General features: G+C 45.1%; 1 long non-coding RNA gene and 3 other non-coding genes across 4 annotated transcripts; 2 read left to right on the top strand and 2 right to left on the bottom strand.

The window, feature by feature from the left end:
• Positions 1-305: 305 nt before the first annotated feature.
• Positions 306-378, top strand: trnaf-gaa (transfer RNA phenylalanine (anticodon GAA)). Its single transcript has one exon. It is a non-coding gene; the product is annotated as a tRNA-Phe (tRNA).
• Positions 379-487: 109 nt separating this feature from the next.
• trnav-aac (transfer RNA valine (anticodon AAC)) lies at positions 488-560 on the top strand. Its single transcript has one exon. It is a non-coding gene; the product is annotated as a tRNA-Val (tRNA).
• Positions 561-2,992: 2,432 nt separating this feature from the next.
• LOC138242982 (uncharacterized) lies at positions 2,993-3,974 on the bottom strand. The gene is made up of 3 exons (XR_011191855.1): positions 3,908-3,974; positions 3,757-3,830; positions 2,993-3,585 (listed from the first exon to the last, which is right to left on the bottom strand). It is a non-coding gene; the product is annotated as an uncharacterized lncRNA (long non-coding RNA).
• An 8,849-nt stretch (positions 3,975-12,823) lies between these two features.
• On the bottom strand, positions 12,824-12,916 carry trnar-ucu (transfer RNA arginine (anticodon UCU)). Its single transcript has 2 exons — positions 12,880-12,916; positions 12,824-12,859 (listed from the first exon to the last, which is right to left on the bottom strand). It is a non-coding gene; the product is annotated as a tRNA-Arg (tRNA).
• Between the last annotated feature and the right edge of the window lie 11,556 nt (positions 12,917-24,472).

The following is a 24,472-nucleotide window of genomic DNA, read 5'->3' as shown; positions in this document are numbered from 1 at the left end:
TTCCCGCCCCCCCTCCGCCCAAGCTCTGCTCCAAAGTAGCCCGGCAACCCCTCACACCTGCACGTGTCACAACCTAAGGTGCGGTCATGAGACACCCATGGGGTGTCGTTCTGTTCTTGCTAATTGTTTCCTGCCCGTCGCAGGCAGGAGTCCATGCGAGGAAGATGCGCTGGACAGAGCTCAGAGGGCGCAGCTGGGTGGCTTTCCTTCTGAGTGACGTTCCTGCAACACTCTCCCGCTACTCTTGGTGCGCTCATGCCACAACACAGGAAGGCTGGAGCAGGTGGCTGTGGGCTTTGCGCACTGCCGAAATAGCTCAGTTGGGAGAGCGTTAGACTGAAGATCTAAAGGTCCCTGGTTCGATCCCGGGTTTCGGCATTTTGTTTCATTGCGCCCTTTGTTCCTCTCTCCAGCGCCCCCTGCCTAAAGTGACGCGTCCCTTTCTCAGCCCGAAACGCAAGCGAGACACCAGCAGCAGTCCCTACAGGTTTCCGTAGTGTAGCGGCTATCACGTTCGCCTAACACGCGAAAGGTCCCCGGTTCGAGACCGGGCGGAAACAGCCTCGTTTTGGACGCTCCTGTACTTCACAGAGGTCTTGAGCGACCGGTCATTTGTTCCCAATGTATTTCCGGTGCCTTCGTGCACTCTTGTACCAAACGCACGTTCCTTCTGTACGCGGAGCCGATCATTTGCAATTGGGCTGTGCCGACAGACCAGGTCGAGCTCTGTCGGCTCAAAAGCAGCGCAGGACCTGTAAGAACAACAGAAAGATTAGCATCCAGCGGGGGCCTCTTAGTGAGCCCAAGAGCTCATCAAGAATCGGCTCCAGCAACAGGGCTGGGCGCATTGTTCCATTCTCCGCCCACTCTCGGTGTAAACAAGTCCCTCCTGGTCTCTGCTTGAAATGCACTTTCCTGCGTTTGCTTTGGTGTAACTGGCTTCCCCTGCATGGGCGAATGTGAAGAAGATCCTTAGTAAGTCATTGAAGAAAACCGAGAAGAGGTCGGAGTGGCCTCTGTCGTTCATCAACGATCCAGTCAGGCAGTACTCCTCTGTAAAGCGCCGTTCGTTCACGTCGATTGGCTTTTTTTTGCCTTCATTCGTGCGAGTAGTAAAAGCAGACGCCCCTATTCTGCCGTGACCTGGATTCGAACCGGGGTTGTTGCGGCCACAACGCAAAGTACTGACCACTATACGATCACAGCGAGTTACCGAGACACACGCGGCAGGGCGGAAAGGGCTGTGCTCTCTTCGTGTGACATAATTCGGAAAAGTCCTGACGTTGCATTTCAACTGAGCCCCAGTATACATCGACCCTTCGACACTCTGAGTGACAACTCTCTTGCGTGTTTTCTCATATTTATGTAGTTTGCTTGGTGGCGCAGTCGTCGTGCACAAAGAACGCTTTGAAAAGCGTCAAAAGCAAGTCATTCCAAGTTAGTCGTTTGTGTTTTCCGTTCTGACGCGAAATGCTGAAATAATCTCTCGGCTCCTCGGTTGTCATTTCTGCTACATAGAGGAATCACAGCACGCGTGTTAAAAGAAGACTGTGATATTCGGTGCGTCTTGGATTAGACGAGATTAAAGAGTGAGTAGTTTTGTTTTTCTGTGATGTAATGGGACCAATGAAGAATGTGGCATTCAGACTAATGTGGAGTATTTGTTTCCTTAGGGAAATTGGCACTACCATATACTGGGGCATTAGGACCCGTATGGACCGCAGGGTGAGCGCCCAGCGACAGAAACCAGACGGTACCGTGTGTCGGGCTCGGCCGCGAGCAGGACAATGACTTCACTGAAATGTTTAACTGATAAAACCCAAATGAACCAAACCTGTATAAATTAGTGGTGGAAAGGAGTCTTTTTATATAGCAAAAGGTCTCTGATCCTTTGGTAAGAACGATGGGTATATAACCCATTGTCCTCAATATTAGAAATGAATCCTTGAGCACTGCTGTTGTACCAACGGTCCATAAAAGCCTAACATTACCCTTTCTTGCATAAATTGTAGAACATGCCGTCACATTTCAGTTGCACCTCAGTAGCAGTTTGATCTATTATCACCCTACTCCCCACCTCAGAACCTTCACTCTTCTTATTCTGGTTTCCTAACTGTCCCCCACGCCCATCTACACTGTATGAGTGACAAGGCCTTCTCCTGTTATGCCCCCATGCTCTGGAACTCTCTCCCCAAGGATACCAGAGTCACCTTTCCTAAACTCCTTCAAATTCAGACTCAACACCTTGTTCTGTAGAAGAGCCTTTACTGAACTGGTTCCATTCTTTACCCCTCTGCTTCTACTTTCCTTAGTACCACCATCCATGGTCTCCTCTGTCTATTGGAATTGTTTTATCCTGTGTATTCTTATTGTAATTATTTCAAGTGCTTTGCGAAGCCACCTTTGGAACCATTATATAAAATAGTTTAGCCTAAATCCTTGAAGCTTTAATAGGGCAGTGCAGTAGGGCTAAAAATTAACTGTTAGTGGGCCAGCAGGATTTGTGCAAATTATAGGTAGTCACAACGGGAGACTATGATTCACTTGAAATTCATGACATGGGACACTGAAACAGGGGAGAGGCTTTGTGTAGTAAGCATTCAGTCTCAATCTACACAGTCTGTGCTGCTGGTAGAGGTGGTTGTGAACACCCGTCCTCCCAGTCAAGTACTGGGATCTCCAGTTTCAATCCTAATACTTCCCGTGACTGTCCAATACTGTGAAACCAACACCCATAAGACAAGACCTCCAAGATTCTAACTGTACCTTTATTCACTGATGTTTGGGCACCAGAATTGTTCCTCTGCTAAGGAAGGGAAGGCCTACTTTACACCAAGCCCCTGTTGACAATCCCTTCCTTGTGTTTCTTTTAGTCAGTTTGTGCAGCCTAGAATAGGACATCAGATCTCACTCTTACTGGGCACTACAGTAGCAACTCACACTCCATAAGCACTACCCCTCTCGGAAACAGGAGGATTTCCAGTATATTGAACACCTCTGTCTCTCCCCCAGTAAAAAAAGTCACAATGACCTGCCCAAGGAATAGTGCGGCCATCTTCCCCAAGTACAACACTTTATTACTCCAGACATTTTCAGTCCTCATTGGCAGCAATACGGGAAGCATTCTTGAAAGGGGAACCCCCACAAATACTTCCATTGATTAATGGGTCTCACTTCCCTTGAATTCCTCCACCCCATTCAAACCTATAAACCATAAAGAAACAAGGGCAGACAGAAGGGTCTTCCACAGGTTTGAGATGTTGCCATTACAAGGCAAGTGGAGGCAGGAGAGTCACAAGGGCCAGGCTGGAGCCTTCATTCAGGCACCTGGGGAGGAAGGAGAACAATCCAGCTACACTGCAGGACACCACCCCTACAGGAGCTCCTCCTGCCAGACCCTACCTGTCCACTGGCCAACATCTCCAAAGTCCTCTGCTCCCTCCACATCCTCACTGGTGCTCTCTGCATCTTCACTGGAGCTCTGAGGGTCTCCCTCCTCATCCTCAGTCCAGTCAGCTCCCACATCCAGAGGAGCTTCTACTGGTGCCACAGCCACCCGACTGCTGGTCACCAGGCTCCTGGTACCTGTGGACAAGCAACACCCAGGAGTGAGGGATCCGCTATACCCAGAGTCCCACAGTGATGCTACTCATCTAAACAGCCCCTTTGTCCAGCATGGGATCATTCCTCAGTTGTCCAAGCATGGTTGTCTCCTGGGCAGAGATGCATCCACAAGGGATAGAGAACCAGACCCACCTTCATTCCGACTGCCAGCACACCTGGAATCACAGCAGGCACAGACCTCATGGTCACCATACAGCTCCTCCCACCTGGAGGAAAGGTTTACAGGTGAGGCCTAAACCTGGCATGTCCCAGAGCACCCTCAGCAGGCTCCTTGCAGAAGTACCTCTTAGCCTCCCTGTTGTAGGTGCAGGACTTGGTCCCTGGTGTTGCTTTAGCAGGAGCCACAGCCATGACAGTGCATGTACAGCTCACTCACTTCATGCTGCAAGAGGGAAGGTCACAGCATTAAGGGATCAAGGCCAATAGAGGGACAGAGAAAGACCTTCTGCCATCAGTGAAGGCAAGTTGGCAGCTCTAGGCACTACAGATGCCACAGTCTGGTTCACATCTAGATCATGGATGGAAAAGCAGACAATGGATCAGTAGAGCAAGAAGGCTGAGCAGCCTTTGAGAGCAGTACCTTCCTGGACAGCTTCTTCTGGAAGAGGAAGGCATCAATTGTGAAGCGGAGCACATCCTTCTGCTTGGAGGGGACAAACCTGGACAGGCAGCCATCTGCCTTGCTGTCCACCATGCACCTGGGGACAAGGACAAGGATGAACCCCTGCAGGCTCTCAGGGCTCCTGCCCACCTCCCCTCCCAGAAGGGGCCGTACCCCAAGTTGTCGATCACGGGGAAACGGGGCTGGGAGTGCTGGTCTGGTTTCTCCGTTACGTAACACGAGTGGATGTACAGCCTCTGCTCTGCTGTGGCAAAGTAGGCAGTGGCCTGGAAGTACATGGGCTGACCCAGGAAGTACTCATCCTTAGGAGAGAGCCGGACCCAGTGGGCTGGAGAGAGAGAGGCAGCATTACACCTGCACACAGCACCCCCTGCAGGCAGGAGGAGCCACTCACTCAAGGAGCTTACAGTTGGTGGTGAGCAGCACAAAGCTGTGTTTGTTCTTCAGGTCCTTGAAGAAGGTCCTTCTCCTGGCCCACGTGGGGACATAGCCAACCTTGTAGGAGTAGTGGAACCTGCAGAACAGGGGGGGGGGGGGGGGGGATGAGGGGCATCTGGACACTTTCCTAGCAGCTTCTCAGCAGCAGAGCCCTGCCTACCTGTTGTAGGAGCACTTGACCGGCACAGAGAAGGGAATGAAGCGATGCACAGGTGCACTGGAGGAGGGCGGGGCATAGCGGAGAGTGTTGGAGTACACCAGGCGGCCCTGGACAACCTGCAGGGTCACAGAGGAAGGGATATTCCCAGGAAAGGCAACCCCGACACTGGCCCTAAAGCTCACGTTGATACACTGCCTGTAGATGAAGACCCGCTTACCGATCGCTCGGTGCCGCACTCGTGAAGCCCGTAGATGAAGTAGAAGTAACGGCGTGTGGTTCGGCTGACGCTGCAGTTGCCCAAGGTCACCTCCGATGGCCGACAGCTGAAGCCGAACAGGAGCCGACTGACCCTCACGTACATCCTGCTGGAGTCACACCACACAGCCACTCCTCGGGTGCCCCCGATGGCCGGGCGAGCCGGCTGCCGCCCTCGCTGGGGAGGAAACAGGACGCTCTTGATGTAGGCGGGTAAGGGGCGGCTGCCGGCTTCGGGCTTCATCTTCTCCTTGTCGAAGTAGGGCGAGTACGCGTCTCTGGACACGGGAAGGCGGCGAAAGTCGGGAGCCAAGGACTGCGAGTCGTTCTCGCTTGCAGACAGGTCTTCGGAGGGCGCATCTGCCAGGTTCAAGTCCTCCAACTGGGCTGCGTCTTCAGGAGCCGGGAGGTCAGCCTGGAGCGCCAATTCCCGAGAGTCCCAGCCAGCCGGCCCGGCGGAAACCAGTGCGGGGAGCCCGGCCCATGTGCACAGGCACAGCATAAAGAGAAACGAGCGCATCGCCAAATTAACGTCCCGCTCAATTGCTACAGGAGTAAAATAAGTAAACCACAAAACTGTGTTGAAGCAAGAAAGCATAAAGTGTGAATGCGGTGACTAGGTTTTTATACTGGCAGGACCTGTTACCGCACACCTGGTCACACAATCAACACAATCAATTACATACAGAGATCCGGATTGTTCTCAGCGTCTAATTAGAACCTGATTTCAGTCTGAGGCGGGACTCCGTGAAGCCGCCTGAACATTTTCCCGTGTGTATCTGACCTCAGCGGAGGAGTTCCACGCAATTTCGACAGAATTAAATCACCCACACGTGTAAAATTTGCTCAGATTAATTTATTGTTCAATTAGTTTCTAATTTCCGTGGAAAGTGTGTTAAACTCGCTGTCAGACAGAGTACGGAACATGCGACACGTCCGTCCACACTTTCTTTTATCGAGGGGGCTGTTCTATCAACACGTACCGCAATGAAAATAATTTTACTATTTTTCACGTGTAATTCCATGTCATATTAAAATGTGTAATACAAGCATCTCTTTGCTTCCCAGTAAAGAAATACTGATCAGCTTTTGACATGATCTGATAATTTGTCTGATTTTCCAGAGATTGCTTTTGCTTCGCAGCACCGAGAACCTATGGAAGCCCGTTTCCGCCAGGGAGTAAAAAAAACGCACTATGGTATCTCAGAATTGTGACTTAGAATCATAGAATTGCGACCTAAAAACTCAGAATTTTGACTTTATCTCTCACATTTGCGACTTCGAAAAGCCCATATTTCATTGTCTGACCTTTTGTTATTGTAACGAATTCGGGTTCTAGGGCTTGTGCCCTCGCCGCTCCCACCCTACTTCGTGCCTCACTCTATTGGCTCAAACCCAGGTCTTGCTAGCTAGAACCCGAATCCGTTACAATAACAAAAGGACAGACAATGAAATATGGGCTATTTCGAAGTTGCAAATGTGAAATATAAAGTCGGAGTTGTGAGTTACTAAGTCGCAATTCTGAGTTACTTAATCGGAATTCTGCGATACCATAGCGCGTTGTTTTGTAACTCCCTGGCGGAAACGGGCTTTCATACATTTCAATTAGTCTGATCAGTGCAGGACAAGTTAATGTAGAATCATTACTATGTCTGTCTCTTGTTTGTATATAAATGAATGTCTTTGACAACTTAATGTTAGTTTTTAATTTAGTTTTACGATGTAGGTCATGTGTTAACATATGCACGAGCATACGAAATGTCTCACTCCTGATTCAGCTCATGCTCCATAGGAGAGAAGAGATTCCTCCTGCTTCTCGAACAATCATATCAGAACAGAAGCCCGTGTCGCCCAGCTCTGATTCAAGAGCGACTCGCATCTTCAGCCCTTTTTTTATTCGTGATCCTAATTTTCTTTAGTTATGATCAATATTGAACTTTTTCTAAATAAAACGACAATAATCAAACATGCAGGCAGACTTTTAAAAAGTATTAGGAGCTGACAGGGTGCCCCTTTGGAATAGTTGTCAGAAAATGTGAGAAAAGGAAAGGTACGTAAGCTCTCACACACAGCATTAGAGATTGGCATCTGATGGAAAAAAAAAAAACTACCTGTCTCCCCAGCATTTAACGGTGCTGTTGTTTTGATTTTACATATTGTTAGCATTTTAATGAATTGTTAAAAGATTGATACACAAATCGCTAAATAAGAAAACGTAAAAACCCTAGCTGTAAGCAATTGGCCATTCATATTCCTGAATTTTAAATCCCTGTGTTTTTCTGTATCCGAATGCCTGGTGCAGCTTATTTGAAAGCAGAGTCTACCATTTACAGAAGCGTATTGTTGCCAAGGAAAAAAAATCCTGAGTTTACAGGAGTAAAGAGGAAACAAATGCAAACACCGTTTAGAAAAAACACACACGTCTCAGGCCTTAACCATGACAAGGATAGGATTTGAACCTAGACGAACAGAGCACAATGAATTAGCAATCCAAAAAGTGACTCCTGTTTAATTTTCTTTTCGCTTGCTCGATTTGTAGTACGCTCCTAAATCCTTACAACCGATAGACAAAACGGCTTCATGTGCCACAGCATTCTGCTGCAGGTACGGTTTGCACCGTGTATTAGGCGAACCCGAATTAAATATTTCAAATATGTGAAGAATTTCATGAAACCTGAAAAAAGATCACAGCCAATGTCAGCAATTCAGAGCCTGTAGGCAGCTTCAACAGAACAAAACGATCTGAAGCCGCAATAATTTCATAGAGTGTATTGTGACACTCTAACCACGTTGTTGCTATTACTGCTACTTCTGCTGCCGTTGCTTTAAACTCTACTCAGCGGGCAAGTAAAGTTGTACAAAGAATAGACTACTTTGAGCCGTCCAAATTCCATTATGTGAATTTAAGCTTTTTTTTTTATTAATAACAGCATTAGTAATACAATGCGTGGTCAGAAACCTTACTTATTAGCTTATGAAGCAATAGTGTTTTGACAATTTGCGGTCTTCAAAAAGTAAACGCTGAAGTTTTTATACTTCCTTGTGAGCAGATCACCTTTGATTTAGAAAAGGAAAACTTACTCCCCTGTTGCTTTAATTGCAATATCTGAATCGAGACCCAAGCGCTAAGAAAGCTGAAAAACTCAGAAGTCATAAACCCGATTTTAATTTAGACACACATTTTCTAATGCAGCCTTCATTACAAGACAGTCTATTTCTCGAAAGCGTGTTATGTAAAAAAGAGAAAAACGAAAATATATGGCTGACAATATTTAAAAGCTTAAGATTTTACTTTTGAGAAACTGTCATTTTATGTATCTAGACGCTTTTCAACCACTGCTTTTTGAACTTTGCTGTGCTTCCTGAATCATTTTCAGCGTTATAAACTGGGTGTGGAAGTAGCGCTCACTTTGTAGAGCAGTTGATAGACTGGAGCTGTTCAGACTACTCTTGTTATTTCTCAAATGCTTCCATCATTTTTCTTTCAGGCTAGGACGCGAGTGTGTACATGTGTTTGGTTTTCGTTTCACTGATTCCCATCAGCAGAAGGTTTGGTTCTCAACGATCTTGAAGACACGCCCATGTAGAGCAGCGTGTGATGATTCGTACTATAAAAGACCAAGTGCTCAAAGTGACGTCTGTGTTTGCCGTTGAAACTTTTCATCTCGGGCGCACTTTTAGAAAACAAAGATAGAGCAGTTGTGTTGAATCACACTACGACAGCTGTCAGCAGAGTGGCGCAGCAGAAGCGTGCTGGGCCCATAACCCAGAGGTCGATGTATCAGAACCATCCATTGCTATACACACCGTCAGTCTAATGAAGTGAATTTAAACTGATCTTTTTCTCTCGTGTATGTGCAAGTTTCACACTTACTGTATTCGTTAATCTTTACCAATAGCAGATGCCCAAATGTATCTTTGGTTGTTCTGCGATCCTTCATAGTTTCCTCAATTCCTTCAAATGAACATCCACATCAAAGCAATTATATATATATATTACAATTAAGGTACATATTAAAAATATCAACGCACATTTCTATAATGCTCATTTAATAATGATTGTCAAGGATTGTCAAGTTCTCCAACAAATCTGTGTTCTAATTTTAAAATATTTTTGCTAAGGATACAACGGGTGTATAAATGAATTCTCCCAACAGCCAGTTAAAGAAAAATTCCACACGTGAGGATGGTTTTCTTGGACATTGACTTAGGTACTGAATTGTTTACTTGTTTTAGTTGCACACGAGTAAAACACGAAGATTTCCTGCAACATTCAAGAGGGTTTGCGAAGAAATCCCTTCAATTTTTAGCGGAGATTATGTTTACATCATCACAATCTGAAGCACGTCCCTGAGTGCGTTTGACCCACCAGCCCTTTGTTTAACAGCTGCAGAGGGACACATTCCCGTTGCTTTTCACAAATCACTGGCATTTTTTTGCAGCATTTCTTCTGTCCTGAGAAGCAAGATTTGTATTTTATCTTTCAGAATTTGTATGAATTTCTTGAAGTTCAAAAACAACTTGTTCCTGAAAAGAAATGAACACTTGCTTCAAAGTAAATCAAGACGTATGTGTCTCTTGCTGTGTGTGCTCTTATCTGTCCATCTCTCTCTCCTCTTCTCTCTGGCAGTCTGTGTAGAGTATCTGAAGGGGATGTAACACCACTTGGAAAAGAAGAAAAATTATCAGGAAAAATTCTCAGGAAAATTCTCAGGCAGAATAAAAAATCATTATTCTTTTCTCAGTCAGATTCATTGCTCAGACTCACACTCAGACAGGATCTCAACTCCGTACTGCTCTCTATCCTCACAATCCAGAACCAGAAGATATTCAGACAATCAGTGCTGCTACATGAACAATATCAGACAGAACAGCCTGGACTCATGTCACATTTCCCCCTTTTATCCTTCCTCCCAGCCCTCTTAGAGACATAGAAGAGCCCCTGGTTCTCCTCTCTGTGAACTGGGCTCAGGGGTCACTGATCTGGCAGTTGTGGGCTCTGTTCCAGGTCGAAAGCAAGAAGGTTCTATTAATGCTTTCCAGGACTTCCAGCCCTTCAGTATTACTTTCTTTACTGTATGTCAGCCTCCCAAAATGTTTATAAATGTTTTATAACACACATGAGTGTGGAATTATCTTATTATTTATATATAGTATTTATGTAATAAACACCAGTAGTGACAATATGATCAGTATATTGATTATTTGTAGCCGATTGTCCGATGGTCGTGTCTACAATAGTGACCATTTGACCAGTCTGTAGCTCTGGGCAGTGGGATTCAGATCACACAGAAGACCTGTCTGTGTGTGATTCCACACCAGCCCTGGGATTCAGCTACTCTCACAAATGTCTCACAGACTGTCTTATAAATTTACAATTAGATGAAGTCATGTAACAGTTTTACAGATAATTTAAATAATCAGACAGCAGTTTTGGCAGTGGATACATCTCCACATGGGGGAAAGGGACAGTAAAATAGTAAGGAAAATACAAAAGAAGAAACTGAAATATATGCGCTCACTGTAAAGTACGAAGAGGTGGTCAGACAAGCAAAACAGCTTTGCGGATAATGTGAAGTGACATTGTTTTGTGTCAATCAGCTCATGGATTCAGCTTCATGTGCCTTAAGCTGTGCATGCCTTCATGAAGACTCTCTTTAAGATGATTGCACCTTTCATTGTCAAATCGCCTTCTTTGGATACAAAAGTTGCACCAATACTAAGAGAAAGGATGAGGAATGGCTTTTATCAAGCGATTGCAGTGTTTGTTTGACTGAGGATCCTTGTGTGCTGAACTGGCCTCTGGAGAAGTGTAGTGCAGTAAAACAGAAGGTTTGTGTCACTCAAGATTGTTACAGAACAGAACAATACAATTACAATACTTTTGTGAGAGTAAATATTACTGGTGCATCACAGTTCTTATAATGGTGAAAACAGGAGCACCTTCTCTACATTTTTGACTGAAGTATTTAAACGGAAAGAAATACTATCACTATGCAATTCATAAATGCAATTGAGCTCCTATAAAAGTTCTAGTCTGATGAAACAATGTATAGAATTAGGTGACAATATCGGAATTCATTCAAATGCACAAGATTAATTTTCAGCAACAAAAAAAGTGCTCGGAAATATTTTACAAGAATGAAACCTTACATTCACCTAAATAAGCATTCACCCTCTACATTAGCAGAGAACAGTAGGACAGAAGGTTAGTGTCACTGGACACTGCATCAGAGAGGCCGATCTCTTCTCCCTCATTATGCAGGCTTACCCACTCATGATGAACTGTCCTCCAGCGATACTCAGCTGCCATCATCGACTCAGACATGACGTTCATGTACATATTATACCTTAATATGGCACTGCGTTACAATAATTTGATCAAAACAACTGGTGAATAAATAATAATCAAATATTTTTTCCTTTCTTTTAGTAGCTAAAGACCAAAAAAGAAGCATTTATTCTTTTCCTCTCCTACCAGCCCTTACAAGTCACCCAGTTTTTAGTTTAGAGCTGGATTAAAGCTCCAGTCTCTTTGAGGGTTGAGTTGGAATCCCACAGCTGCCAAATATCTCCAACTATCTCAGTGTTAAGAAGCAAAAAAACTCACATTTGCTGCAGAAGGAACAGGAGAATTCGTGCCATTCAGCCTTATAGCGTGATGTCATTTTCTCATTCTCGTTTTTAGATGCTTGTGATCGAATCTATGATCCTTATGAGTGTGGTCACCCTCCATAAAGGTAGCACAGATACAACGTGCCACGTTTTCAGAGAATCACATTAATTACAGGTCAGAAGAAGGCGACAAAGTGTCCGCTAGGCAGTCCAGCGATTTCAATGGTGTTCTCTGTTGTTTAGGTCCAGAATGACACCCGTTACAACCAGGAAACACACAGTGTCAGGCATCAAAAAGACTTCCCAAAACCCTGATCCTCTCCTTGATCCGGTGATGGCATCCAGACATTTCCTGCAACACAGCCAGGATACGGTCTTCAACAACACGAGTGAAAAGCTAATTCCCAACCTTTGCAATCCTTTGCAAAGAAGGACCACATGTGCTCAGTGTTAAATGCACTGTTCATTATTAATAATAATAATAATCTTTACATTATATAGTGCTTTTAAAGGTGGCTTTTCAAAGCACTTTACAGAATGACAACAATAAAGTTAAAAAAATACACAAGATAAGCAGGATGAGAATACACAGTTAGAGGAGACAATAGATGGTGGTATTAAATACAGTAGGAACAGAGGGGTAAAGAATAGTGCATTAAAAGCTCTTCTAAAGAAGAGGGTTTTGAGTCTGGATTTGAAGGAGTTTAGAGAAGGTGACTGATATCCTTGGGGATAAAGATCCAGAGCTTTGGGGCAAAACAGGAGAAGGCCCTGTCACCCATAGAGTGTAGTCCAGATGGACTGGGGGACAGATAGGAAAACACAATTAGAAGAGCGAAGGTTGTGAGGTGGGGAGTAGGGCGATAACCCAGACAGGTACTGAGGTGCCAAGCCATGGAGAGCTTTATAGCTGAGCTTGAGGATTTTGAAGTTGACAGGAAGCCAGTGCAAGGACTCCAGGACAGGAGTGATGTGATCACAGTCCAGTGCTAATTTCTTTCTTGTGGCTGCTGGTTCATTTTCAACTGTGGACTCTTAAGAAGTCCTGTATTTGACTTGATCAACACCAATCCCTAGAGGATTTAGAAAGGTTCAATAAAAATGATACATGACTCTGGTAGGACTCGAACCCACAACCTTTGAATGACTTCATTCTATCAAGGCCTAGAAGTCCAACGCGCTCTCCATTGCACCACAGAGCCAGCTGTATGAAAAAGTGTTTGCCCCCTTCCTGATTTCTTATTTTTTTGCATGTTTGTCACACTGAAAGTTTTAGATCATCAAACAAATTGAAATATTAGACAAAGATAACACAAGTAAACACAAAATGCAGGTTTTAAATGAAGGTTTTTATTATTAAGGGAAAAATTAAACCTACATGGGCCTGTCTGAAAAAGTGATTGAGATTTATCAGTCTGGAAAAGTTTATAAAGCCATTTCTAAAGACCAAAATTATCCCAAGAGCACAGCGAAGACTCATCCAAGAGGTCACAAAAAACCCCACAACAACATCCAAAGAACTGCAGGCTTCACTTGCCTCAGTTAAGGTCAGTGTTCATGACTCCACCATAAGAAAGAGACTGGGCAAAAATGGCCTGCATGGCAGAATTCCAAGACGAAAACCACTGATGAGCCAGAAAACATCTTGATGACCCCCAAGACTGGGAAAATACTCTGTGGACTGACGAGACAAAAGTTGAACTTTTTGGAAGGTGTGTGTCCCATCTGGCGTAAAAGTAACACAGCATTTCAGAAAAGGAACATCATACCAACAGTAAAATATGGTGGTGGTAGTGTGATGGTCTGGGGCTGTTTTGCTGCTTCAGGACCTGGAAGACTTGCTGTGGTAAATGGAACCATGAATTCTGCCGTCTACCAAAAAATCCTGAAGGAGAATGTCCCGCCATCTGTTCGTGACCTCAAGCTGAAGCGCACTTGGGTTCTGCAACAGGACAATGATCCAAAGCGGGCAAACTTCTATGCCCACTTTGATGCTCTGAACAAGGGCAATGCTGAGAAGACCCCAAGTGTGCAGGGCGAGTTTGATCTGAAACTCTCAGAGCAGGACGTGCAGAAGACTCTGAGCAGGGTGAAAATCCGTAAGGCTGCAGGGCCTGATGGGATACCACCTCACGTCCTGAGGACATGTGCAGCCCAGCTGACCACAGTGTTTACGGACATCTTTAACTCCTCCCTGTCACAGTCCATGGTCCCCACCTGCTTTAAAAAAAACACTATTGTTCCAACCCCCAAAAAGACAAAAGTGACATGCCTGAATGATTACTGCCCAGTAGCATTAACATCTGTGGTGATGAAATGCCTGGAGAAGCTGGTGTTGTCACACATCAACTCCTCCATCACAGAATCCCTGGACCCCTTGCAGTTCGCCTACCAGAACAACAGAGCAGTGGATGATGCTGTCTCCCTGGCTCTGCATACAACCTTGGAACACCTGGACACTAAGAACTCGTATGTGAGAATGCTGTTTGTGGACTACGGTTCAGCATTCAATTCCATCATACCCAGTCAACTGGTGACAAAGCTCAGGGGATTAGGTCTGTGCAACTCTGTCTGCAACTGGCTGCTGGACTTTCTTATTGAGAGACCACAGGTGGTGCGGATAGGCAATAAAACATCAACACCACTCACCCTGAGCACTGGAACCCCACAAGGCTGCTGTCTGAGTCCAAGGTTGTACTCCCTATTTACTCACGACTGCACAGCAAGACACAGCAACAACCGCATCATTAAGTTTGCCGATGACACCACTATAATAGGACTGATCAGTGATGATGACGAGTCCACTTACAGGGATGAAGTTGTACAGCTGCTTAGGTGGTGTCATAGCAATAACCTGGACTTGAACATAAAGAAAACGAAAGAGCTAAAAGTGGACTTTCGGAGACACAGGCCATACACTCACAGCCCACTCAGTATTGATGGAACGGAAGTGGAAACAGTCACCAGTTTTAGTTTTTTGGGAATTCACATTTCTAAAGATCTAACCTGGACTGTGAACACTGACTCTATCATGAAGAAGGCTCAGCAGCGCCTTTATTTCTTGAGGTGCCTCAAGTGATGCGGGATGCCAATACATGTGTTGGTGAACTTCTACTGCTGCACCATCGAGAGCATCCTCACCAACGGGATCACTGTGTGGTATGGTAACACCTCTTCGCGAGAAAGAAAGGCACTACAGAGAATGGTCAATATGGCCCAGAAGATCATCGGCTGCAGTCTCAACGAGATAAAACAGCTCTATGAGGACCGCTGCCGTGGTAGAATTCTGGCCATCACAGAGGACAGTCACCACCCCGGGCATGAGCTCTTCACCCCACTGCCCTCAGGCAAGAGATATAAGAGCATACGGATACTTAACACTAGATTCTTCAATAGCTTCTATCCACAAGCAGTGAGACTGGCGAACAAATTTAGCCATCCCCCTCGGACCACACCTACACCATCACCATCTACCTCTTTATGATTTCTTATCTATTGCACGTCTCCAGTCATTGTTTACACGTCTGTATTGTTTACATTCAAACTGTCTACATGTTTACTTGCACATTGTCTATTGTTTGTTTGTACATTGTCTTGATGCACTGTTTGCACTTTGTCTTGTTTTTTACACTTGTTTTACAATCGAGAGACTTTCTGTAAGTAAGAATTCCATTGTACCAGTACCGGTTACATATGGCAATAAAGTTCAAGTTCAAGTTCAAAACACACCAGCAAGTCCACCTCTGAATGGCTTAAGAAAAACAAAATGAAGACTTTGGAGTGGCCTAGTCAAAGTCCTGACCTGAATCCGATTGAGATGTTGTGGCATGACTTTAAAAAAGCGGTTAAGGCTCGAAAACCCTCCATAGTGGCTGAATTACAACAATTCTGCAAAGATGAGTGGGCCAAATTTCCTCCACAGCATTGTAAAAGACTCATTGCCAGTTATCGCAAACGCTTGATTGCAGTTGTTGCTTCTAAGGGTGGCCCAACCAGTTATTAGGTTTAACTAAATGTTATCCACAACTTCAAACACCTGTGAGAAACGGGCAACTGCAGTGTTTCGCCTGCTGGCTCCACAGATAATCCTTTTTTGAAGTTTAAGGAGAGGATTTCTTTGTCAATTCAATTAAACGTTTCAGAAATGCTGAACTATTGATGTGTTTCACACGCAGCACGGGCCCTCCTTTGCTTACAAATATTTTTTTTACACCAATTTACTCAACTACGATTTTGCTGAGCATTTTGTTTGCTTGCTTCCTATTGTATACTGCTCTGATTTCTGTATTGTTCAATTTCCCTGTTGATTTTAATTTCTTGTTTTCTAAGACAATCAGACCAGCTGTTCTGACCTTACCTTGCACTGGAGCCACTCTTTTCTTTCCAAAGGCGTGGAGAGAGATACTACTGCAGGTAACACCCCATGAGAAACATCATGAGTTTCTGGAAAAGCTCTCTACCTGCCCGCTCCCCACACCGACGTGTGTGAGCAGGGATTTAAAGGGACATTCTGAAGTGTAGAAACATTTTATCGTTACATACTTTTTCTGTGCAGTTAGTTCTCCTTCAACTCCGCCCGACAACAGAGGTCGTTTTTAATACAGGAGTAAAGGCACACTGCACATCTGCAAAACATCACGTTAAGGTTTAGGGAGAGCGACATCAGTGATTGGAAGGTACAGATGCAGCCATTCAAAGTGCGCAGTACAGACACATACCGGAGGTAATTGGCTATGGCGTCGCGCATTGTGACGCGCGATGACGCAAAATACCGCGGTACGTGATTGGTTGACCGACAGGGGCACTCGTAGTCCGTTGGTCGGTTGTAGAAAGATTTACAGTAAATGTCTTTACTGTGCACATTTTAGCATTGAATATTCATATGGAATTTTACCACTGAAGGGAAATCTTAGTACCTGAGCATAAAAAGAATAGGAGCATACTGTAACGCGTGTGAAGGCCATAAACGATATTAATTTTGGAACATAAACATACAGTATATGGCTGGTCTCTGTACTTTAAATAAAAAATACACACCAGTATTCCATTTCTCCCTTAACATTTTAAGCTTCGAAGTCTTTAACTAATGTGATACTGGAGTCAACAAGCATACTTTTAGAATTTGATTAAAAGGGAATATAATATGGAATTGCGTATCTAAAGAAATTAATAACGATATAATTATATTCATGTACCGCAACACAAGAATAGTACATGCTGTACATTGTCTGTTGATAATGTTTCTGTAGTGCTTTTTCAGCACGCTGCATGTGACCTTGCTGGTGGCACTGTGGGTTAGGCTCCTGACTCCTACCTCACATGCTGTGTGTTTGAATCCTGCTGGAGTCATGACTTTTTTTTCAACAAACATTTCTTTGAAAAAATAAAACATTTCCCTGGGTCAGAGATTAAATAAAACCTCACTCGCACCAAACAAATTTATATTTCTAAATATCACAACATGATCGAATTTAAGTCATTTTAATAACGATGAATAGTCACCTATGTGTTACAATATAAACATTTATATTGATTTAAATCGCGTTTTGATTTAAATCACAAACGCAGGTTTAAATATATGTGTTTTTTGATTCACAATCAGACAAATGCAACATAAATTGATATCTTTGTCTTCTAAGTATCTTAATAAACTTTCAGCATAGCATTCTCCCCGTTTAGATTTATTTTTCTTGGGATCCTGGGATCAAACATGGAAAGATTAGATTGTAATCGTTTTTTTTTTTAAATACATTTTAGAAAAGTGTAATCTATACTAAAAAGTTGTACACCACCTGCTATAAAGATACATATTGTAATACTTTCGGGTTCGGATAGGACAGACACGAGAACTCAGACTTGCGGAGTTAAAGCAAGTTAAAGCCTTGATTTTATATATCACCTTTAAAAGTGGCATCTCAAAGCAAAGTAAATACCCAACACTGATTGTACCAATCTGTCATGCTAATAAAGCACCTTGAATTGAGAGAGAGAGAGAAGGGGAGGGCGAGCAAGCGAGAGAGCATAGCCAGGACAGACAGGCAAATAAGATACACTCCACAGACATTCACAACAGCGACATATCATAAAACATTTGCACATATAGTTAAATTATTATTTGTTTTTCAGGAAGTTAAAAAAAACACTTGAATTACTTATCCAGTCTCTCGAAATAAAATTATTTTTCAAGCAATGCAACTAACGTCGGGCAATGTGTCTTTTTTAATCCAACATTGACAGCCACATCTTAAATCTTGTCAGTCAGCTCTTTTTTCTCTATTTGAATTGTGGCAATTCAAACAACCTGGGATAACAAGTGGTCTCAAAGTCACAGAGCTCACAGAGCTTTCACAACAGATGACAATTCCCTTAGTCCTTCCTTAGTCTTCCTGAAATTGTCAGATTATGAGTGAACAAAAACATTTTATTAAAAATTTAATAAAAATTATTTTTTAATCGCGTATCTAAGGAAATAGCAGTATAACCTTGTTCATGCAGTGGCATGTTACATTATTAATTTGGGTGTCTCCTCTTGCCAGAAAGCTCTAAATTGCATTTTGAGTTCGGTTTTTGACTTTTTTTAAATTGCAACCCATAAATAAAGCTGATACTGTTTAGACTTTTAATTATTTTAAACTGTATTACAGCAGCACAATGCAACGTATATTGCAAAAATGCACTTGGAATCTGTCCAAGCCCTGCTTTGTCAGGCATTTTCTTTTACTGTAATGGACATAAAAACTCCCTTGCTTTTAACAGAGCGTTTCATAATATCTAACTACGAAAATTATTTAAACTGCTACACTTATCATTCAACCAGAGCTCGAAATATCACAAGGATCCTCAAGAGCACAGCAAAGACTGTATTAAAAGTATACTAGTGACAAATTAGTATACTTTAGATCTTTTTTTCTGATATGGGGAAAATCTGATCATGTTTCTCTATAACAATAAAAAAAACATTATTTTACATATCACCTTTATGTGATATCACCTTAAGGACAGCACATACAAGTGTAAATTGCACAATGGACCGCGCATATACATTTAAAATAGTCTTCTTTAGGTGTGAGGGCAGGAGTGGATCGCAGAAGGCATAATCAGCAAATTAGGAAAACAAAGAACAGGACAGGTGAGACGTGTATCCAGAGAGCGGGTGATCAGAAAAAGGAACAGCTGTTATGCCCAGGTTTTACGCTCTCTCTGCTGAATGAATAAAAGCATTTTATTAAAAATTATTAAAGCGTTTGTCTGGGTATTTACTTTGTAATCTGTGGTTTCCATCTACTGTATTGCTTTGAGATGCCACTTTTAAAGGTGATATGTAAAATAAAGTTTTTTATTATTGTTATAGAGAAACATGATCAGATTTTCCCTGGTTCAGAATAAAGACGATTAAAATCTGTAATCTTTCCACTTGTATGTCATCGGAAAATACAAGAAGTTTCTGCTTTGTGTAAGGATTGTATCAAAAAGTAATCTAACTGGTGAGAAAGCTGTGCTGCTCAAAGCGCTTTACAGGATAAAAACAATAACAACAATAGTGTTAGGCTGGGCAAACGATTTTTTTATAGAAATACAAAATGAGATATAATGATGTGTTCCGGCTAAGACATTAACAAGTACAACCCCCCTCTCTGCGGGAGTGCTGGCTGTGACGAATTAAACCGGTTTCACAGGTATTTCACAGGTAAGTAGAAGGGGGCAAGATTTCCAGCGAAAGACACCTCCCCCCTCCAAAAGTACATTACTTACTAGTTAAGAAAGCTAGGCTCCTCAATGAAATCGCTTTAACATGCTAATGCGTTGGTGTAACAGTCCGGGCGTGGCAAGCTTCTAATGTCAACCCGACTACGGCAAAAGGAACCCTTCTTTCATTGGAAGACAATGAACATATTCTAGCCCTAACTGAATTAATAGCAAACATGGTTTACATAAAATACATTTTTCCAAGAAAGTTTAGTCTTTGTCACTAATGAAACCACTAAATAAAGACATAAATATATTTTCATTCCTTCCAGAGGAGCGCATGAAAACGAGTTTCCATCTGCGCCATTCTCCCTCCTTCTCTGCTATTGTCACAGCTCCTCCTTGTGCACGACCAACACAAGGAGGCGCTGGCACACTCTGGCGAAGACCTTGGATTCGAAGTTACGCCCCTGGTCACTGTGTAATTCCTCCGGCACCCCTAGCCTGGCAAACATCCCCTCCAGCAGTGCATCGGCCACGGTGGGGGCACTCTGGTCCGGGAGGGCATAGGCCTCCGGCCACTTTGTAAAATAGTCCACCACCACCAGGACATAGCAGTTTCCAGCCTCAGTGCGCGGAAACTGGCCCAAAACGTCAACCCCCACCTGCTCCATAGGAGTCCCCACCTGGTGTTGTTGGAGGGGGGCTCCTTCTGGGCCACGGGCACCGCACACGTTCAGCAATACCGCTCCATGTCCCAGTGGCAAAGACCCCAATAAGAAGTTTTTTTTACAGCCGAAATGCCCCACGCCCGGCTGGCCGTGCACCACTCGTGCAGGACCTCCATCTATCACACCATCTGCCCCTCTGGCTCCTTAAAGTGGAGCAGCCAGGTGAGGGACACATGGTCGGTCCTCAACTGGAATTGGGTCCTGAACAGGCACGGCCTGAAGTGGCGGACCGCCACCATCACCGCCAGCAGCTCACGACGGGTCACGCAGTAGTTCCGTTCAGCCTTATTCAAAACCCGACTGTAGTAGGCAACTACCTGCTCCCCATCTGGCCCCTCCTGCGCCAACACCGCATCCAACTCCGAGACACTCGCGTCGGTATCCAGGATATACGGTAACCACGGATCGGGGTAGGCCAGCACGGGGACCCCCACCAGAGCTTCACGTAACCGGCTGAAAGCCATCTCGCAGCCCGAGTTCAAGTCGAAACGGCGGCCCTTATCGGTGAGGCGGTGCAGCGGGGGAGCGATGCTGGCAAAGTCCCGGACAAACCTCCGGTAATACGAAGCCAACCCCAGAAAGCTGCGCAGCTCCGCGACAGTGCGGGGGGTCGGCCAACCCCTCATTTAGGCGACCTTACCTGGGTCTGTAGCCACCCCTCACAGTCCAACAACATGTCCCAGGAAGGTCACCTCCTGCCTCAGGAGCTCACACTTGCGGGGATTGAGCCTCAGGCCAGCACGGCGGATGCAGGCCAGCACCGCCTGGAGGTTCGTCAAGGCCTGGTCGAAACCCTGGGCATGAACCAGCAGATCGTCCAGATACAGCACACACTGGTTCCACGGGACCGATGCCAGCACCCTCTCCATCAGCCTCTTGAAAGTAAACTGCCAGAGGCTTCGAGCGAGTGGTACCTGCCAGTAGCCACAGCGGAGGTCAAGGGAGCTGAACCAGGTCGACCCGGTGATGTAGTCCTTGGCATCGTCTATCCTCGTCAGGGGGTAGGAATCCTTCCAGGTGACCTCGTTCAGCTTGCGGTAGTTTACGCAGAACCTCCACGAGCCTTCTTTTTTTTGGACCAGTACAGCTGGCGCCGAGGGCTCGCAGAGGGCTTAATCACTCCCGCTGCGGCCATCTCCCGGATCTTTTCCTCGGCGGCGGTCCGCTTGGCGTGAGCCATGCGTCCAGTTGGGATGCGGATGGCAGAGGGTCTCCAGTCTCGATGTCGTGTTGGTAGAGGTCCTCAACGCCGCGCCTCGCTTCCACGCAACCGCCGCCGCCGACTCAGGGGCAGGATCCGGCACGCTCGCTCCCCGGCTCACAGGCCCGGTCTGCCACCGCCGCCACTGACTCTTTTTCCCCCGGCTCCGGCAAGCCCGTGTCCCTCAGCCTTCGCCGGGTCTGCCCTCCACCTGGTGAAGTTGCTCCCCCTGCCACAACAACTCCTGCCGGCCCAAGTCCAAACTGGCCCCCACTCGCTGCAGAAGGTCCAGCCCCAGAATGCAGTCCTCCTGGATGGGTGCGAGGTAGCAGGGGTGGCGCACCATCGCTGCACCTAGATGAAAGGCAAGCACCTGTTTCCCCCGCACTACGGCGAGCTGTCCCATCAAAGTCCTTAGCCGCAGGCTGGAGGCCTCTCATCCTGGGGGGTTGGTGCCCTCGGTGTCGGGGAGGATGCCCGGCCGGAGTAGGGTTACCGATGAACCCGTGTCGAGCAGGGCCAGGCAGGGTTGGTCCTCGATTCGTTTCGGCACTGGAGGTACAGGCTATAGCCGACTCGCCCCACAGTGGTGTGAGGGGTGCCGGTCTTCACAGCGCTCTCCGGAGAGGGGGTTGAGGTGTTCAAGGGCGGCCGTCCCCGCGCTGAGCCGACCCGTTCCCGTTTCCCGACACTGATCGCGGAGTGCGAGGTTTGGGTGCCCAGCAGAACCGGGCTCAGTGTCGTCTCTTCCCGCTGCGGTCGCAAAACAGCGTGCGGGGCTGTTCCGCGGGGGTTGCTGCACGGGCTGGCTTCTCTTCCCCCTTGCTGGACTCCTCCGTCTGTGTGGGAATCGCTGGTCAGCTCTGGCAGGGAGGGTATCTTCTCTTTGGGGCATCCACTGGGCGGGAGTAGCAGGCAGTCGCCCCAATTCTACTGGCAGGACCACTACTGGATAGCCCTGGTAAGGGCTGTGGCCACCTGTCGCACCCAGGAGTTGCTCAGGCTCCCTATGTGCGCTGCCGATGGGTTCTGTCTCTTTTAGAGTCAGACAGCACTTGACAGAATCGGCTAATGTCTGCCAAGATTTGTCCATCCTGCCCGCTTCTGACACCAATGTAGCATTTACAGGTTTTTCTCAGAACAAAGGACCAGTGGAGACGCAATTAACAAACCAAGCAATAGCTTTATTCTTTAACAACCACAAAACCAAACACAGCATATACATGCACATGAGGAGACTGACAGAACACGTACACATCTTTAGGGTGGTAATTACTTAACAACACGCTATATACTTATAAGACTACACAGGGCACTAGAACTACTAGGACATTATTTACACAGGTAGGGTCAGCCGCTGGTCACCGTGCTGACCCTCAGACTCTCCCCGGCTACAACTCCCAGCATGCCCAGCGGTACTATGCACGCCTAGGGGCGCTTCCTCCTCACCACCAGGCGAGGGCGTTACAATATATATATATTTTTTTTTTCTCTGGTTCTCAGCAGTATCATTGGGCTGAATTCCAGTTAAATGCTTGTCTTAGAAAGATCAAAAGTGAGCGAGGGAAGATGGGTGGAGATTAATGGAAGTTATAAAGGCAATGGGTTGGCTCTGCTTAAGCTTCATTCAGACCTTATTAGGGCAAACTCTATGGGTCAATTGCATCGAACTGAAAGTAGCATACTAACAGGAGTTCAACCCGTGCTTAGAACGCAGATGCCGTCTAAACTTGTGCTCCACCTTAAGTCCAATTGCAACAAACTTTCCTGCTGTGCTTAGTCCGCAGTGCCGAACTTAACCTGTTCTCAATTGCAATGAACACAAAGTAACAACTGCAGCACTCCAGAGTAACTAAAGTAGCGGACTAATTTAAACTGTCTTCATTTGGCTTAGCACCGTACTCGGTGTAACGCAGGATTGCATTAGAAGGCTCCCAAATATAGTGGAAATAATCCGTTGCTTGGAAATGTATTGGAATATTAATTAAAATTGCTTTACACTCATACCATATTTATTAATAATGAAGTTTATTAATGTGTGTATTTACAGAAGTGTCATTTACTATTTATGTTTAATGTCAATCATTACTAGTAGCTGTGAGCTTTAAGATATGCTAGGAAGTGAAGAGAACAGAACAGAGCAAATGGTTATATAAATAGAGTGGGAGCTTTTAATATGTTCTATAAAATTTGGGAGTCAACTGAATAGATTTGCTAAGTATTTTATTGTGATGGGTCTCTGTATTTGTGGTTATCAGTGGAAAGCAGGGATAATAAGGAAATGGGTGGCACCCAAGCACATGTTAAAGAAAAAAACTTGGCTTCTTAAAAGTGATTATGATAGCCACAGGACAGAAGAGACAGTGCACTGTGGTCCAATAATGACTGTATTGAAACAGCCAGAGTGTGCTGCATGCCATGGAGATGGAAAAGGTAGCTCATCCCAGTCAATCGCAAGGTTGTGTAGGACTGCACATGACCTGATGATGATGGTGCTGGCTCTTGATGGACTGGTATACAAACCAAATGACAGCCAAGCAAAGTGTTAGTTGTTTTACAATTCCGAAAGATTGTTCAAAGTGGCTTCTTGCATTTTTATGACTCCTGTTATAGTGCTTCTCTTGTAATGTTGTAGGATTGTGCACAGGTGTCAGAAGATATAGTCATAAAGAATAACCACAGGCAAAACAACATGCCAGCTTGCTCTTCCCTACTTTGAAAGGAAGATATTGGAACTGATTAAAGAACTTAACTTGAAATGTAAGCTCCTACTGACACAGGAGAGAGAGTTCTGAAAAGTAAGCACAAGGCACACTGTGGATAAATAAATGTATTAATTTAAAAAAAGAAATAATGAGAAGGTCAGAGGAACAATAATTGTTGTATTTATTTGCTCAGGTAGTTTTATAAGTTTAACTTTCAGTAAAGTTCTGTTAAAAATAAAACTGGTCATTAGTTGGCGTCTTTTGTAATGATTTAGCAATAGTGACATGTCGGCTTGTTCGACTGGAGTGTTAAACAAAATTAATACAGTAGCATCCTGTCTCAAGTGTACAGCTGCAGTTCTCGTTTGTTTCGTGACTAATTGCAATTGCATTAGTCTGTGTAAAAAAAGACTTCTGCAGCTCCAGTGGTGCGAT

This window comes from Lepisosteus oculatus, chromosome 14 (genome assembly GCF_040954835.1).
Source record: "Lepisosteus oculatus isolate fLepOcu1 chromosome 14, fLepOcu1.hap2, whole genome shotgun sequence".
Classification (NCBI taxonomy): Eukaryota; Metazoa; Chordata; class Actinopteri; order Semionotiformes; family Lepisosteidae; genus Lepisosteus; species Lepisosteus oculatus.
Note: the sequence above shows the minus strand (reverse complement) of the source record. Positions and strands in the feature narration are given on the sequence as shown.